This window comes from Saccoglossus kowalevskii, chromosome 18 (genome assembly GCF_978046115.1).
Source record: "Saccoglossus kowalevskii chromosome 18, keSacKowa6.1, whole genome shotgun sequence".
Lineage (NCBI taxonomy): Eukaryota > Metazoa > Hemichordata > Enteropneusta > Harrimaniidae > Saccoglossus > Saccoglossus kowalevskii.
This window is the reverse complement of record NC_140658.1, coordinates 22867302-22886551: the sequence shown is the minus strand read 5'-3', so window position 1 is coordinate 22886551 and position 19250 is coordinate 22867302. Positions and strand designations below refer to the sequence as shown.

At 36.3% G+C, this 19250-nt stretch overlaps 1 protein-coding gene across 1 annotated transcript in view; it reads left to right on the top strand.

Moving 5' to 3' along the window:
* Window positions 1–19250, top strand: part of LOC100375556 (tyrosine-protein kinase Src42A-like) — a 39975-nt gene that overhangs the window by 7469 nt on the left and 13256 nt on the right. The gene's annotated exons all lie outside the window — the stretch shown is intronic.

Genomic DNA, 19250 nt, shown 5'->3' with positions numbered 1-19250 from the left:
GGATTGACCACTGAGTGTCTAATAATATTGCAGTGGTTTAATTTTGTTACCTTGCCTGTACCATCAAAGATGGAAGGGAAAGGTATATTAAGGGAAAAATTTTGTCCGGCGTTGTCGTCGTCATTGTTGTTGTCGTCGTTAATAATTGTTATTGTGTGCATAATAACTTTACTAATTCTATTCCAAACTTTATCAAACTTGGTCACCTTATTCATCAGTATAAAGTCTTCCCTGAGTTTGAACAACAGATGTCCTGTATGAAAATATCATGCAAAAATTGAGAAAATCTGATAAAATATTTTGACTGTTTCTACTTGACTGATCACTGGTGATACACATCAAAGGTCACTGATCTCAGTGGAAATATGCATTGTTGTATGTGTTCAATGAAGCAAATGATTTATCTTGTAATAATATCCTTGGTAATGTATCTCAGAATCCCATACTGGGTTTCAAAACCAACTCATGGAGAGATTGCACAGTCTGATACACATTTGCAAACCTACCAATAAAATCTTTATAGAAAACAAGATGTCAGAAAATCAATATAAGCACTGCTATGAACTGGGTGCCTAACTTTGATCAAGATCTGAAGCTAATAGAAAATCTGTTTAGTTCAAAGTTATCAAATCAAAAACAATACATAAAAAATACATTAAAAGCAAAACATTTCATCCACATTTTAAAAAGAAAATTATTCTAAAATATATGTATTCTGTATTTGACAAACAGTTCATTCGACAAATGAAAACTCACAGGAATATGTTTCAGCTATTAGAACAGAATGATAGTTTTTATAATACTAGTTTAAAAACGCACTTCAAAGATTGCAGTGTTTGAAGATGTAGATTCTCAGGAGGCAACAGTACTGTTGACTTCTCCCTCCACTGGACACCAACTAACTATTTAAGTTGATTTGCATACAAAGCAGAGCTTGCAACATGATAGCTATTCATAAAGGATGTTTTTTTTTACTTTTCATATAATACAGTAGTCACACAATGAGGCAGTTCATATTTGTCTCAGTGAATCATTAATTTTTGACAGACACCTGTACAAAATACTTGGACTAAAGCCAGCTAAAATTTTCTGTTATCTTGCATGTTTTATGAATCTATTCACATCTAAATGCAGCACTTTTTTTTTTCAATGAGACATTTGTTTTTATACTAAAATATATGAACTACCTTGAAGAAAGCTGGAAATTATGTCCCTTAAAATAATTAAACAAATAAGGCACCAATGTTTTTGTAAGATATTTACATCTTTTAAGGACATTCGGTAGACTGATTCCCCACTGTTGGTTCAACCCCAAAACTTGTTTGTATTCAAAATTAATTATGACAATGCATATTTATATTGAAACAAACTATGATAAAGGGAATTATATTATATAACAAAGGGCAAGGTCACCAGAGTTCAACTATGTTTTTAATTATAACTGTAGCTTGGATATGCATTTGAAGTGCTTGCAATTAAACACTATGGAGGCCATTCATGGAGGGGAATATATAACGAACGAACATATTTAACATCCGGGTATTTTTCAAAGCTATGACGTTTTAGTGTCTGATCGCATTCGTATACTACACCATTGTACATAGCCGTTCATGCTGCCAAGCATTGTGTACTACTAGTATAAACTCAACTTTTATATGCACAATGTGCTTTTTAGAACTTGGGTTAGAGCATTATGCGTTTGAACCACAGTATTCTGAGAGTAGATGCCCAATTGCGTTAAAGTACCGTACTTCCCCGATCGTAAGCCCATCCCTCTATTTTCACTAGGTATTTATCGAGTTGACGGCATTCACAATTATAAGCCCAGAGTGGTTTTACTGGGCGTCAACGATATTCTTTAAAATATGCGTGTAAAAAGTGTGTTTCATTTCATAATATAATCAAGATTGGCATGGTAGTTTGGTTTGTGCTTTTAATTTCAGAGTGCATGGCGGACGTACGCAACGTGGTTAGCATCCTTTCTATTTTGTCATTTACTCAGGATGAACCCCGATGTTGCAATTCTGGAGTAATCCCCATTTCTTTGAGTAGTAGCTTTCGAAAAGCGAAAAATGTGATCATTAAGTCGTGTACCTGGTTATTGTGCATGGTTTACTTTGAGACTATCATGACAGGCCTAGGGTTTGAACATGTTGGTGACCGTGAAAGGTGCTTAAATTCTTCCTCCACACTCAGTTTACCCACAATTACTATTAACCGTCGTTTACTTTTCGGAAATTGCGAATCGTCAGTTTTTAAGGAAAAAATCATCGTTTTTTTTCGTTGTAATCAGTGCTACAGATCACATTTTAACATTGCGTTAATTTACTTCCGTATTGCGTTAAAAAATCATCGTCAATAATCGGTAAATTTCATCATTACGACACACAATTTTGATTGGTTAATGAAAGACATGACCTGTTAAGTCAAAAGAAGTTGTTTCAGGTCAAATCGTGCTAAAAAACCTCATGGTGAAAAATTGTTTTGCTTTGAAAGTTTGCGTATGATTGAAAACATACCAAAACGAAGAAAATGATAAATGCCTTCGACTGTTTCCCCACAGACCCTACCCGTTATTTCACCGTAAATTCAGACGGTATGTAAATCGTATTCTAATAAAATGTGTGTTTGTTATGAACATGTTTGTTTCTTCATTGTGTCGTTGAAATCAATGACGCATTTTTTTTCAAAAAGAAGTATTTTTCCCAGCCCGGCGTGGTGAATGAATAATTTTTTTGGATAATTTGTCGTTGTTGGCAAGATGGTTACAGTGTTTAACCCCAAAACAAAATCATCTTTTCTGAGTTGGTCCTCGAGTATAAGCCTCATCCCTTACTTTTCCCTTACGTGTTCATGCCTCATGATTATGATCAGGGAAGTACGGTATACTGTGAAAATTTAAATCAGTCCAGTGTGAGTGATGAGAGTATATTGTCGACGATGCCCCTTGTTTGGATGATAGTTTTATTTCAAATTACTCGGAAGTCTGTGACATTTGTCCCATGATTTACCAGTGCAGCCCCGTGAATACGAAAATGTTTCCACCACCACCCTACGAACTCAAGATTGCATACTCCAGCATCCAGACTTTGAAATAATTTGCACGCACAGTGCAGTATTGGAAACAGCATTTATTAGACAGTTAGACAAAAAAAAATGCCTGTCTCGATCAATCGCACATCTATAATATTTGTAGGTTGACATGCTTGTAAATAACATTAACTTAAAAGTCGAAACAACCTAAACTAGAAGTCAATTCACCAGTCCAGCCAACTATGGCTCCCCAAGTTGTTTATATTTAATCAGATACTATTTCGTCATGCTTTGTTACCTTTCCTGTTGATACCTCATGAGGGCGTTTTTTTACGGCAAGATGGCGCAAACAGAAGTCTTTCGCAGGTTTATAGTTTCTCATATTTAAATCATCATAACTCTAAAGATAATCATTTGTTTTAATTTTCTTTTTAAAATTTATAATCAATATACATAACTTGATAAATAGACACACCAAATTAGTCTCTATTTAGTTCCCCTTTAAAAACATCTTGGCGATTTTGATGTAATGTTTTAGATAATCATCAATGAATCATCATCAATAAATTGTTTTAATTAAGAAAATATTTGAAATTTGTGTATTTATACATTCCCATAATATATTGTTTTATTGAAAAAACAACAATTAATAGGGGACTGTATGCAAGTTTATAAAAGGTCTCTTATCAACTTAGCCCGAGTGCTTTAATATTTTATACATGTATGTAGACACCTTTGTTCATTTTGTGGTGATAAGTTCAATTTTTTTAATTTCAATGAATATTTTTAGTAAAAAAAGTATATAGTGATGCTATATTAGCAAACAGACTACTTATAATTATAGTTCAAGGTCAAAATGTTGAACTTCCTGATGGAAATATGGTGTTGTGATAGTCTTACTTCAGCAAAATTGGTAGCCATCAAATATGTATAACACATTAATATCGTAAGCAAAAATACTTTTGTTTGCTTTTGTCAATTCCCATGTAAAGTGTTGACGCCACTATGATGCTATGACCATTGTTTGTCCAGTTTTTACATTTCATTTGACAGCATTAAGTGGGATCTTGTAGTGAAAGAAATGGTCTGTTGGTCTATCTGCTGATACATTTTGCTAACTTAATTGGGTCAATCAACTTTTCCAATGGTGTCAGTATGGTTGATTTGACTTTAATTTTGAGTTGTACGTATTATTTTTGCTTGACAGTATTCTACCTATGAAAACTTATTGGGAACAGGACTTATTGGCTTAATAGTCAAGCAGAACATTTTAACAATTAACACTGATAGTCGAAATGAACAGGAAAAAGGGGCGTGTCAAGTGTTATATTTCTGTGGAGACATTCATTAGCATAACATTTACATACAATAATGATACTAAACACTTCCATTGATATGCAGATAAGACAATAATATATTACAGTCAAACCTGTCTATAAAGGACAGTCAGTGGACTGAGCCAAACTGTCTTTTATAGACAGGTGGTCTTTATATGGAGATGGCCTAATTTATTCATTTAATCATGAATATTAATTAGGACCGGAATTTTAAGGGAGATCATAAGCAAAACATAAAAACAAACCTACAATGAATGTCTTTTTTAATAAAAGTCAGTCATTTTCATCTGGATAATTACACAGCTTTACTTTTTAGCTCCGCTGTCGACTTTGTCGAGCGGAGCTTATCATATGAGTGATTGTCCGTCGTCTTCGTCATCCGTGTCAATGTTTTACTTTTTCGACTTCTTCTTGAAAACTACAAGCCTAAATGCTTTGATACTTGGTGTATATGTAGCTTGGGTAGACCTCTCTTAGGTTTGTTCATTTCATGTTGATATCTTTAATTCTCTAATTTTGGTGAATATTTTTGTCATTTTTGGTAAAAACTGATATTTTCGACTTCTTGTTAAAAACCGCAAGTGCAATTGCTTTGATACTACATATATAGGCACTACATGTGGACCTCTCTCAGATTTGTTCATTTCGTGATGATATCTTCAATTCTCTAATTTTGGTGAATATTTTTGTCATTTTTGGTAAAAAGTGATATTTTTGACTTCTTGTTAAAAACCGCAAGTCCAATTTCTTTGATATTACATATATAGGTACTACATGTGGACCTCTCTCAGATTTGTTCGTTTTGTGATGATATCTTCAATTCTCTAATTAATTTATTTTGGTGAATATTTTTGTAATTTTTGGTAAAAAGTGATATTTTCGACTTCTTGTTAAAAACTGTAAGTCCGATTGCTTTGATACTATTCATATTGTTCATTTTCTAATGATGTCTTCAGTTCTTTAATTGAAATGTGCATTGCTAACAGCGGAGCTATCTCAGCCGATAGGCTGCTTGTTTACTACAAATTATATCATGTAAATTCACTGAAGCCAAGTGATTCTGCCCATGGATTCATTGGTGTATTTAATGCAGAAGAACAATTGTCAACGATCGGTCGCATTGGCGTTTCAGCTCGGACTTTCACACTCTCGCCAAGCAGTCTTATTCCCCAGTCTCTTACACATATTCCATCACAGGCGGTAATCAGTCCCATCGTTAGTATTGTCGATTGTACACTGTGACAAAATGCACAGGCAAAGTTGCCGTGATTGAAAAAACAAACAAGCATTAAAAATGAAGAAGCATTGGTAATAAACAAAATTGACCAAACTCGTAACGATTGCTCCAACTCTCGGTGTTGAATCAGAAAGTCAAACGAACCGGAAATGAAACACGGTGATCGTACACGCAATTTTACAGTTATTTGTTGCAAGCATCGACGTGTCAAAACTGCCCAAACGAATTTTCTCGATTGCGAAATATTGATATTACCGTTTATAAAAAAAGAGGATCAAAATAGAAAACATCTTTCGTTGAGAATAACCCCGAGATGACCCCTCAGTAAAAATACGTTTTGCCCATGCGCTAGCTTTATTAGCATAATTTATAACGATCAACAACAAACAACATGGCGGCCAAAATAGGTCGGATTTTGCAATCCCGCGATGAAAACGAAATAAACGAATGTTTTATTATTTTGTTTGGATATTTCATGTTGACAAGGTAAATAAAACATCTCTCATTTAATAAAACTGGTTCATTTTTTTTGTTTTCGAGACAGGGGGAATTTGCTCTTCATGTGCGAGACAGTCCACAGAAGTGCCGCTGGCCTGCTGGGCATCGATAGTATACCGGGGGTAGTACCGATCCGAAACAAGCTAGTTTTTCATTTCAAACTTTGAATGAAACTGTTTTAATTTGTTGTTAAAATCTTTCCAGTCTCTAGACGTTACATTCAGATGATATTCAACTTTTTTTTTTTTACTTTTTCGTAACTTCACAAACCAAGTTGCGATGGTACCCCTGTCTATTAGCCTTAAAGATTGCGTACTCGGTAATCTGAACGTAACATATGGCCACTTTCCTGTTAGCGATTCGCAAGTAGCTATTGTCTTTTTGCTGAGACAGTCTGATGGAAATGTTGGTGGTCGTTATACAAAGGTTAAAGTGTGAATAGGTCTACAATAGGGTGGTCGCTGGTCGCGTTGGACAGGTGGTCGCTATATCCAGTGTCTTTAACGTGTAAATTGCGAAGGGACTGTACTAAGGTGGTCGCTATGAGCAGGTGGCCGCTCTGCACAGGTGGTCGTTAACATAGGTTTGACTGTATTTGCTTTATTAGAAGCACAACTCCAATAAAACTACACATAAGCCAATAATTTATTGTATGCCGGGCAGTGTTCTCCCCAGAAATTTTTCATAGTCGCGGCTAATTTGCATAATAATTAGCATAAATTAACATATTGTTTGTCATATGGGGAAATAAAACAAAACAAAACAAGTGTCACTCCAATTTCCACACGTTTCTTGATTAGAATTCCCGATTTCTTGATAAATATATTATTTTCAATTATGCTTCACTTAATTCATCCGAATCTGAGCACGATATGCGATCCGAGTGGGAAGTTCACGCTCGCTGGATCTTACGTGGGTGACGCCATCTTGAATTCACAATCACGAGGTCAAAATTGTTTACATCATAAATATATATTTTTTCACATTTTGATCTCAAAAAACAAATACAATATCAAAAATACTGACAAAAATCAAAACTTGGAATAATAGTACGACTACATTTCTAAAAATAATAATGAAAATACGTTTTGTACACACCGGAAACATGTGGCTTTTGACCCCAAGTGTGACTATATCATTTGCATATGAATATACGTTTGGCAAAGAGCGTTTGACACTGGGGCTTACGGCTTTGTCTTTATAGAACTGCTTTGTTTTTTTAAAACGATATCCAACCAATGAGAAACAATAGGGGATTATCCCGGGAAATTGGCGTTAATACAATGCATTTGTAGATTTAACTAGTTAGCCAGGAAACTTTACAGTCTGTGAGAGACTGAAGAAATCAGATCACGGGATAAATAATAGCATCGCGGAGGAAACGCATAGCGTCGCTGGCAAATCCGATTGCGTCGGGGCCCGCGACGCTATTTTGGCCTGGGGAGAACACTGCCGGGATTATTAAAATGTGACTTACTTGACCACAGACCAACCTGTCCAGCTGCACCTGCCATCTATGAAAGTACATGGAATGTAAAATGACTAATATTCACTGGGTTTAAATTTTGATGATTTACAACTTCAGGGTTCTCCCCAGAAAAAATGCATAGCGCCGGGGCTAATTTGCATAATAATTTGCATATCATTTACATATCTTTTCTTCATTGATTAACAGAACTTATTTACAATTATGAATATTAGTGAGCTCAGTCACAGGGCAAATATTTTTTTTAATGGAATCAACACATTATGTTTCACAATTTAGAAGAGTTTGAAACATTCTCGAAATACAAATGCTGCAGACTAAAAACAAACACAAATACATTATTGTTGCAATTTAATTGTTTTGTAAAACGTTGAAGGAAACGCATTCAAAACGTTAAGCCAGATTTATGTTCACGAATCTCATAATTTTATTCACTCCAAAAACATTCTCCTTCAAAAAATCGATCACGTAATTAATTGACGTATTGTTGTAATTTACTATTCGTACCATCAACTTCTAAAACGTTTACAATTACAGTAATGAGCGAACAAATAAAGCTTCAAAACGATCATCAAAGTTACGACGTGACATAACTTACTTGGCCATGTTATACACCAGTTATAGCAATAATTCCTCAACAAATTTTACTTCTTTTTTTTTGATATGAAATGTAAGTAAAATCCGACTTATTTTTATCGGGAGCGATTATTTTTGATCGCTTGATCGCTTCGGTAAAAGAAAACAGACCCGCCATGATGTTTGTGAAAAATTAGCATGTGTCCTTTGACCCGATGGGTCAAGAATTCCATTAACCAATCAAAATGCCGCATGGTAATGCCGGTAGAACCCGAAGTTTTCCGAATGGTAGTGATCATAAAAATTACATTGCGGAAGTAAAGCGATGTCGTAGCACGATGTGTTGGCATCGATTTCAATTGAAAACTGCATGACAGCTTTCGAAAGAGGTGATTTGCAATTTTTAAAAGGTAAATTAGGTCTTGAAAGAAGAGTTTTTACATGATTCGAAATGATAACAGTTCAAATGTATTTTACCAAATCACGCAATAAACACGTTGTTTTTTTCTTGAGTAGCGTGAACTGATCGTGAACTCCGATTTGACCATGTTATATCGAGGTGGAATTGATTTTGAAATAATTTTAGCTTTCAATCTAAAGACTGTCTATCGCAGAAAGTATTTACTTACAAAGAGGTGCTAATTCCACAAATTTGACTAGCCGCTACGTATCGTGCGACTAGGTCTATTGTTTATAAATTATAATCCACGACTGGCAGGATGCGTGTCGGTCGGTACGTAATTATACCAACAATCAGACAATAGTCCTCGTCGGAAGCATTTCCGTGGTGGTCACTAATTTTGAGTGACGGTCGGCGCCGACCGGCGTGGCGAACAAAGCTTTTTCACATCTGATATTGGCATGTCAAATATGAAATCAAGCGCCGAGGTGGGAACACATAGCGCCGAGGTCCCAAGTGAAGCGCCGAGATTCACAGGTATAGCGCCGCGGACCTCGGCGCTAAAAAGCCCTGGGGAGAACCCTGAACTTTAGGCATATTCAGTGGGTTTAAAATTCACAGTTTTATCATTTAGATAATGTTTTCTATGCTAAATTTTACGTACTGTAGAATACTTTATTTTCGCTTGGAATTTATTTTTGCTATTTTCGCTGAAGGGATGATTCCGTGAAAATAATATCCAGTGAATATATTATTTTTTCCTATATTTCACATTAAACTAATAAAAAATCAGTAAAAATAAATTCCATACAAAACAATCAAAAAGCCTTTTCAGCGAAAATTAATTCCAGCGAAAATAAGTATTTTACAGTATTCACTGGGTTTTAATTTGGTGCATTTTCCAGTCGACAAAATTAAAACCCATTGAATGCTTAATCCTTTTACAGTATTCCAGAATTCTACACACTGCATTATAGATAATAGAGTAAGAGTTCCCAACTTCACTTTTGGATGAGCAATAGGTGTTATTTAGCTTAACAATTAACACACTAGAAGAAATTAGCATATGTTATTGTTATGTAAGTTAGCTGAAATCCTATGCTACTTTACTTGGGAGGAAACTGTATTTTGACTATGTGTAATGAACACTGCCCTGCTTTTTAGTCCCCGTTCGGACGTAGTCCGAAAATGGGGACTTGTGTTTTGCCCTGTGTGTGTCCGTGCGTGCGTGCGTCCGTGCGTGTGTCCGTGATCACCTGTATCTCGAACATGCATGGACCGATTAAGTTCAAACTTCACTCGTACATCACACATTATAATGGGACATATGCACATGCATTTTTTTCATGATCCGATTAACAATAGCCGAAAAGCGGCCATTTTAAGGCCAAAAATGCATCAAAATCGCACATTTTCACCATTCCGGACCATGTTCTCAGTTATGCATGGACGGATTTCGTTCAAATTTGGTACATACATTAAACATAATAAGACCTTGATGCACATCATTTTTTTTTCCGGATCAAGTTTGAAATGGCCGACTGGCGGCCATTTTTGTTTTAAAGAATTCAGTTCTGGATCCGTATCCGAGACATGTCTGGATTGATCAAGTTCAAACTTCACACACACAAGGTACATCATGTCACAAATAGATACATGTATGTGCATTTGTTTCATGATCCGCTTAACAATATCTGAATAATGGCCATTTTAAGGTCGAAAATGCATCAAAATCGCGTATTTTCACAATTCGGGAACCGAATCTCAGTCATGTATGGATAGATTTTGTTCAGATTTAGTACAATGTGTTGTACATATGCAGGTGCATTTTGGTCATGATCTGCTTTGAATGTATATGTCACTCAAATATGAACGGAACGGGGACGTGTCATTGACAATTTATGTTGCTGTCTATGGAGAGTTGCAGTGAGACCTGTGCAAAAGCATGTTTTGTTAGCCTTTCACAGTAGTGCCATGTGAAATTGATATTTCGTGGGGATTGCTGCAATACTATACATTTGTACATGCGTAACAAACTTGTGGAATTGTGGGATTGTGGAATCGTCAGTACAGTAAGACACTTTTAATTTGTCTGCCTTGACAAGACTGGTATGAAAAGTAATTTGCAGCTCTAATGTTTGAGGGATACGACTTCACTCAATATAATTGTGTCATTACAGAAAATATTTGCCAGGAACATACATGTGCAGTAAATAGGCAATCAAGCAACCTAGAATGTGTGCTACGTCCATGTTCATACAACTAGATTTATTACAATAATCTGTGTTCATTTGCATCTATTCTATAGATGAGAGATTGAGCTTTATTTATCACCAAAAAAAAAAAAAAATTTGTGTAGGGAAAAATTGCACAACTTTGTAACAGTGAACTATTCACTGACTTTTTAAACATGAAGTCTCAGTGAATTTTTAGAAATTTTGTTGTCATGAATGCCCTCAAATCATGAAATTGTTAAAATTGAGTGGTGGGAAAATTTACCAGTTTTAGTATTCTTCTGTCTTGATGCAGAACAGTGTGGGTGGAACTCGCTCTTGCAACTGAAACAGAGTTTAAATTCTGGTGTATTTTAACTGAATATCCATATAATTATAAATTTATAAGAAGGTATGCAAGAAAACCATGCATGAATAGCAAGATGGTCACAAAGCCACACAACAAGCATACACGTACAGTTCTAGAAATACTAATGCAAATGATTGAGTCTGATTAGTGTTTGTCTAAAAAAAAACACATCAATGATCATCAATTTGTAAAAATTACATTTATACTACCACTTTTAACGTTGGTAGCCTGAGGTAAAAGAAAAAAAAAATTGTAGTCATCAGCAAGTGTTATATTTAAAACTAGAAATAACAGTAAGCCCAGGAGGAAATAGGTGGAATCATGTATTATATGCATTGGCGATGTCAGAACAGCTTTTGCATGTAACAGACTTACTTACGGGGGTTGAAGATTTGAAATAGCAGTTATATTTTCGTTGGTTCACCAGTCTGAAAATGCTGTCTGACAGATTTTATTAGCAACACACTTAATGAATAGAGATGAATGATTTCTGCTGCTCAGTATGTATAGAACATACTTATCAGGGCTTGACATTAACTTTTAAACTCACTTGTCTGAAATATATGTTGTCTGAATATTTATAATAGTCTTATTGAGGCAAGTGAGTTAAAATTCATTTGTCTTAATGCCAGTTCCTGTAATATCAGAGGTTCTTCCAGACAGGTGAACGGAGCGCAGCACCCTCATACCACAGGCTGAGTAATTATGATCAGTGGTAACAAAGGTGTGCTCTCTTTTAAACAATTTTGTAGAATACTGTAAAATGACTAATTTTCACTGGGTTTAAATTTCACTGATTTGCCATTTCAGGCATATTCTTTGGGTTTTAAATTCACGGTTTTATCATTTAGATAATGTGTTCTATGCTAAATTTTACATATTCACTGGGTTTTAATTTAGCGCATTTTCCAGTCAGCGAAATAAGCCAAATTAAAACCCAGTGAATAATTAACCCCTTTACAGTAACCCCTGATTATCATTTTAATTTTTTTATTACACAAAGTTTGAAACTGTTCATTCACTGTAGAAAATGTACAAGTACCGTAAAATCTGTATTAGAAGCCGCATCCCTAATAGAAGTCGCACCCATTCTTTTTGAATGTTTGAGAACCAAAAATTCATCATTTCTCATATGTGTATGTAGATGCTCTAATAGAAGCCGCATCCCCTTATTAGAAGCCACGGTTTCTAATACAGATTTTACAGTAATAGAGATTCTGTGTCTGTTATGTAACCTAGCTGAGTTACAATGTAGTTACATGTATTATGAAATTACTGTGCTTCTAATAGAGAAAATATAAGACTTACTGAAAATAAAACCTTGCGTTTCATGTTGATTTGCTACATGTACATACAAAAAAAAATGCATCCCTAATAAATTTAAATGGTTGGTTCAGATATATATTGATAGGCAATATTGATAGGGTACTTGTTATCAGAATAATTGTTTGAGGTTTAGCCTTAATTCAATTTACAAATGTGCTTGGTAGCATATGTTCAGACATGTTAAACGTGTAATTTATAATTAATCATTTCATGATTCATTGTATCGTCACTGACATCCCAGACTAAACATATTTGTTCGCTTTTAAAAGAAAAACAGGCACTTAAATCTAATTTTTTTAAATTAATGTATTTATTTGTCGTTCACCTCTTAAAAGTGATTATTTTTGTTTTAAAGTGTTAATATTATTATAATAATATTTAGCAATTAGTTTAAAATGTTGCTTGCTGAATGACTCCATGGATAGCCAAAATAAATAGAAAAACAAACGGCATCAGCGGGCAATGTGTTGTCATCAGTGTTCCTGCTGGCGATGTCCTTGTTGAGAGTATAATGACCTTTGTGTTTTCAAAAAGTTCAAAATGGTTATCATATTGGCCATTTGGTGTTTTTTCTGAAATGCTGCTTTATCAGAGCTTTGTTTGAAGGTAATGATAAGTGTAAACAATTATATTTTGTTGTACATTTTATAAGTGAAATTCTTACTCATCGTTGTTACTCAGCCTTTCTTGTCAGAATGCTGGGTTTATTTCGTGAACAGTGTAGTGTGCTACCAAGTACATTTGCTTTAATATTGCTGAAACCTCCAATTTTGGTTTACTTTATGTAATGTTATTTATTTACACTGATGAGGGGAAAAGATGCCGTTCACTGAATTTTATTTCTACCAAAATGACTTGTACTCCAAAAAAGTGAAAAATAAAGCATTCCACTTTATATATCATAATCATATCATAATCAGTTTAGGTGTCAGCGCCCTCACACTGATGTTTTTGAAATCTTTTGTTTTTAAACTAACAAAAGCAAATACAAACTGCACTACCCTATTTGCTCTATAAGAAGTGCATCTTCAATAGAAGCAAATTGAAACCAAAATTCATTTGTTTTCTGTAGTATTAAACTATGAATTATTTTGACCATAGATAATGTTTCATTTACGTAAGTTTATGCTCTATTAATAGAGCAAATAATTGTATTGTACTTTAATAATTCATGTTAATATTTTAGCTATATTTATGAGGCAAAATCAACTGGTCAGTGTTTCCTTTAAAAATAAATTGTCGCCAAGAAATGTTTTTTAGCTCCGCTGTCGACTTTGTCAAGCGGAGCTTATCATATGAGTGATTGTCCGTCGTCGTCGTCAGTGGCAATGTTTTACTTTTTCGACTTCTTCTTGAAAACTACAAGCCTAAATGCTTTGATACTTGGTGCATATGTACCTTGGGTAGACCTCTCTTAGGTTTGTTCATTTCGTGATGATATCTTCAATTCTCTAATTTTGGTGAATATTTTTGTCATTTTTGGTAAAAAGTGATATTTTTGACTTCTTGTTAAAAACCGCAAGTCCGATTGCTTTGATATTACATATATAGGTACTACATGTGGACCTCTCTCAAATTTGTTCATTTTGTGATGATATCTTCAATTCTCTAATTTTGGTGAATATTTTTGTCATTTTTGGTCAAAAGTGATATTTTTGACTTTGTGGGGGAAAACTGCCACAAACAGTATAGGATCTTTAAATCTCACCAGATAGACTGTAGATACATCAAGCAGTAGACGGTATACCAGTGTGCAATGTTCTAATGGTGAACACGCATTTATTCAGTTGTACAGCAACGAGATAGAGCTAGTTGAAAAACTACATACGCTAGGACGATTTGGAACAATGTATCACTTGGAGTACAAAGGATGAAGTCTGTCTTAATTAACACTCTTTGTCAATTTAAAGACAAGGGTGGATTCACACCTTAGAATTTTAATCCTTGGCGTCAATTAATATGATTGGTCGTTTTAATTGAACCAATCAGGGAGAATACACTTATGTAAACTGATATAAATGGCTAAATACAGGCCAAAGTGTGTTTCTTTGCGTCACGAAAACAGCGTAAATCTATAGAAACTTTGACTACAACTACTCAATCTTGACAACATAACTGGAGATAATAAACACTGATGATTACATACAACAATGAAGTAAATCTGATAAAAAGAAGCGAAGTTATGGTTAAAACTTAAATAACATGAAAAATATATGTATCCACATGGTAATAACGATATACTCCCGGGGGCGGAGAAGATACTCTTGTACGATACAAGGCATATGTGGACGATATGAATGTTATTTATATACTAGAATAAATAAAAAAATGCTGAAAAGAAAATACGAAAATTATTACTAGAACTATAATAATAATAATGTCAGCAAATAGTCATTGTACGATAAGGCAATGCTTACAATAGTTATACATTACTTGTTGACAAATGAGACTGATTAGTCACATAACTAAAGAGTCAATAAAGTTTGAAGAAAGTGTTGTTTTCTATATAAAGTCTCATTTATGTCCTTAGACGAGGTCTTTCTTGATAAGCATATTAATGCGATTGTTAGCCAACACAGAAGCCTTTCGCTGCTTTTGTTGAAAACGGGAAGTGTCTGCGTGATTCGATTTGCGTTGTGTAAGAAGCGTTCGATTCTTCGAACTGGGACTGGAGTCGTGCACATGACTTCTGGGGATATCCCCATCGTTGAGCGGAGGCGTGTTCGTCGGGACGCCGGCATTTAATTCCAACGGATATATTTTTGCGATGGCTTGATTTGTCATCCCATGTCGCGTCTTGAGCTCGACTACACGAACAATACCGTCTTTGCCTGGAAACAGTCGCGTTATTTTGGCCATTTGCCAGTTGATTCGTTTCCGAATATCATCATGAATTAACACGATATCACCGACTTTGACTGTGTTATTTGTCACGCCTTTCGTGGTGAGTAGGTGTCTTTCTCGAAGAGCGGTAAGAGACTCCGCCGACCAGCGTTTCCAGAAAGTGCGTTGGAGTGAAGCAATGTGTTGATAGCGGCGGTTTAACACGCGGTGATTGCTCGGAATGTCTGTTGCATCATCGGGTACTGCATGTATCGGTGTGGTGACACTGTTACGTTTTACCGAACGATGAGGCAGGTAGTGACCGACGGATGGGTTGTCGTTGTTGACTTCTTCAAAGAATCCACGATTTAGTTGGTCAGAAATTACCTTATCGTAAATACTGACAATGTCACGTGGTAATTTGTGGATCATGTTACGTGTGCGTTTCTCTGCCGACTTGTAGTTTGTAGGCAGAGGGTTGTGATTCTCCTTCCATGGTAGTTTAGCGATGAATCTGCCATCTTGTTGTGATAAACAATTGTCAGTGTATTGTTTATACTGCTCTTGATTGTTAGTGAGTTCGTCCGAAGTGGTTATCGCGTCACGTATACCGATGGCTTCCAGATCCCAATACGATGTAACGTTTGCTTCTAGTTGGTCCTGGGTTGAAGGCAACGCGGTGATGTGGAAAGTTTGCACTCGTGATGATCGAGGTTCACCAGTGGGTGTTGGTCCGGAAAGCAGGTAGCCGAACGCCGATGAAACAGCTGTAGGCCCTGGACCACGAATTATGTGGTCACCAACGAAATCCCAGTATTTGTCGACTCCTATGAGAATATCAATTGTTATCGTTGGTTCGCTTGAAGTGGGATGTGCTAGTTCCAATTCTCGAAGGTACGGCAGTTGTAAAATGTCCGCGGTGACATTGTTCATCAGATCATCGGATATTTCGTTGACGTAAAGCAAGTCAATAGGAGCGGTGGTACCATCACGTTTATGTAAATTCAATGTAGTACGCGGGATGGTTTTATATCCGGTACGCGGGTTGCTAAACGCCTTGAGATTGAGAACTTCTGATGAATGAACGTTAGCGCGTAATTTGTTGGCGAACCCTTGAGTAACAAAGCTACGGTCGGCCCCTTCATCAAATAACACTGTGGCGGGTAAAGTATTTGAATTATATGATGTAGGAATTTTAGCTGTTTTCAGCAGAGTTCTGCGTAGTTTGGGCTCAGGCGTAGTATATGTTCTTCGATCCGATTGAATCCGAGATTCAGAATTACGAGTAGCATGCGAGAAATGGACGTTCACTTCGGACGATTTGGGGTTTGAAGTTGAATTGCTATTGTCCGTATGCAATGACGTGTGGTGCTTACCTTGGCATTGTCTGCACGTAAAACGGGATCTGCATGCTCGCACTGCGTGCTTGCCGAGGCAATTGAAACACAACGAGTTGCGTTTCACAATGTCTATGCGATCTTTGTAATTGTTATACGTTGTGCAATTGAGCGACTTGTGTGGTCCCTCACAGAAAGCACAGTTTTGGTAATTCTTCCCTTTCGAGTATCGCGTCGTGGACTGTCTCGGGGGACGTCGCTGTGAAGATCCGTGGAAGGCAGATATATTCTGAGGATTGCTCTCGTTACATTTATCGACTGGGGTTCGATTTACCTGTGTACGGAACGCAGAGACGGTTGGTTGATAAGTGTCGGGTTGAAACATAGTGGGTTCATGTCCGACTGAAAGTACACTTATCTCATTAATCATAGCTTCGTTGAGTGTTGTTAGTGTCCACGCATTTCTTTCTTTCGCACGCGTTAACTGTCGCTGGAAATCGATAGGTAACTTGTCTAACAGCATTGGTATTAGCAGCTCGCCGAAGTTTTGTTCGTCACGTCCAAGGGCTCTTAATGCTCTGATGGTCGTTTCTAGATCATCGTGAAAGTGGCGTAGGCTTGCTGGGTTGTTTTCCGGTGCGGGTCTGTTCCACAGTGATCGCATGTGAGCGTTTATAATATCTTGGGTTTGTCCATACCTTTTGTTGAGGAGATCGTAGGCGATTGTGTAGTTTACTTCGGTGATCGGGAGTCCGTCGATTAGTCTTCCAGCTTCTCCGTCAGTGAAACTACGCAAATAAGAAAACTTCTGGACCAGTGGAATTTGCGTATCATTGTGAATAGCGGCGTTGAAACTGTCAATAAATGAAGACCATAGTAGTGAATCGCCATAGAACGTCGGTATCTTGAGCTGGGGTAATTGTATTGATTTATGTCGATGTTGCGGCGGATTAGCTGCCTGGGTTTGCTGGACTGGCTCGTGTTGGGTCTGCTGACCGCGTTGGGCTGTCGCATTTTGTTCCTCCAAGAATAGCGTGCGTCGGGTGCATCGGTGGCTGACATTGACTTAGTACGCCTCTGTTTTGTCAAATTCTTGGCTGTCAACATCGACGACGTCCATGACTGCTTTGTTAGCGGCGATGAGATCGTTAAGTTTTCTTTCTATCGTCACTTGCTGCACGCGTATATTTTGATGAGCGGTCTCTTTGTCTTGTAGCTCATTGAACTGATTGACTAGTAGTTCAACTGGTTCGAGGACTCTTCGGAGTTGCGTCCGAGCTTTATCCTGCTTCTGGATGAGTTGAACTGTTCTTGGCATGATTGCTTGCTGTGATCTGACGTTGAGTCGTAGAGGTCTGGTTGAGAATCCTGGTCTCGGCACCAATTTTGTGGGGGAAAACTGCCACAAACAGTATAGGATCTTTAAATCTCACCAGATAGACTGTAGATACATCAAGCAGTAGACGGTATACCAGTGTGCAATGTTCTAATGGTGAACACGCATTTATCCAGTTGTACAGCAACGAGATAGAGCTAGTTGAAAAACTACATACGCTCAGACGATTTGGAACAATGTATCACTTGGAGTACAAAGGATGAAGTCTGTCTTAATTAACACTCTTTGTCAATTTAAAGACAAGGGTGGATTCACACCTTAGAATTTTAATCCTTGGCGTCAATTAATATGATTGGTTGTTTTAATTGAGCCAATCAGGGAGAATACACTTATGTAAACTGATAGAAATGGCTGAATACAGGCCAAAGTGTGTTTCTTTGCATCACGAAAACAGCATAAATCTATAGAAACTTTGATTATAACTACTCAATCTTGACAACATAACTGGAGATAATAAACACTGATAATTACATACAACAATGAAGTAAATCTGATAAAAAGAAGCGAAGTTATGGTTAAATAACATGAAAAATATATGTATCCACATGGTAATAACGATAGACTTCTTGTTGAAAACTGTAAGTCTGATTGCTTTGATATTACATATATAGGTACTACATGTGGACCTCTCTCAGATTGTTCGTTTTGTGATGATATCTTCAATTCTATAATTAATTTATTTTGGTGAATATTTTTGTAATTTTTGGTAAAAAGTGATATTTTCGACTTCTTGTTAAAAACTGTAAGTCCGATTGCTTTGATACTATTCATATTGTTCATTTTCTAATGATGTCTTCAGTTCTTTAATTGAAATGTGCATTGCTAACAGCGGAGCTATCTCAGCCGATAGGCTGCTTGTTTAAATATAATTTTGAATACATGTAAAATGTGCTGGAAATTAAAAAAATTGTTTCTCAGACTGTCTGGTTTCACTAATTTTGGCGCTAAGAACCACTAATTTTGGCACTAAGAACCACTAATTTTGGCACTAAGAACCACTAATTTTGCCGCTAAGAACCACTAATTTTGCCGCTAAGAACCACTAATTTTGTCGCTAAGAACCACTAATTTTGGCGCTAAGAACCACTAATTTTGCCGCTAAGAACCACTAATTTTGCCGCTAAGAACCACTAATTTTGTCGCTAAGAACCACTGGCTCTAGTAACATTTTTACTGCTACAAAATTCAATGACTTTACTTAAGCAGAGATTTGAATCG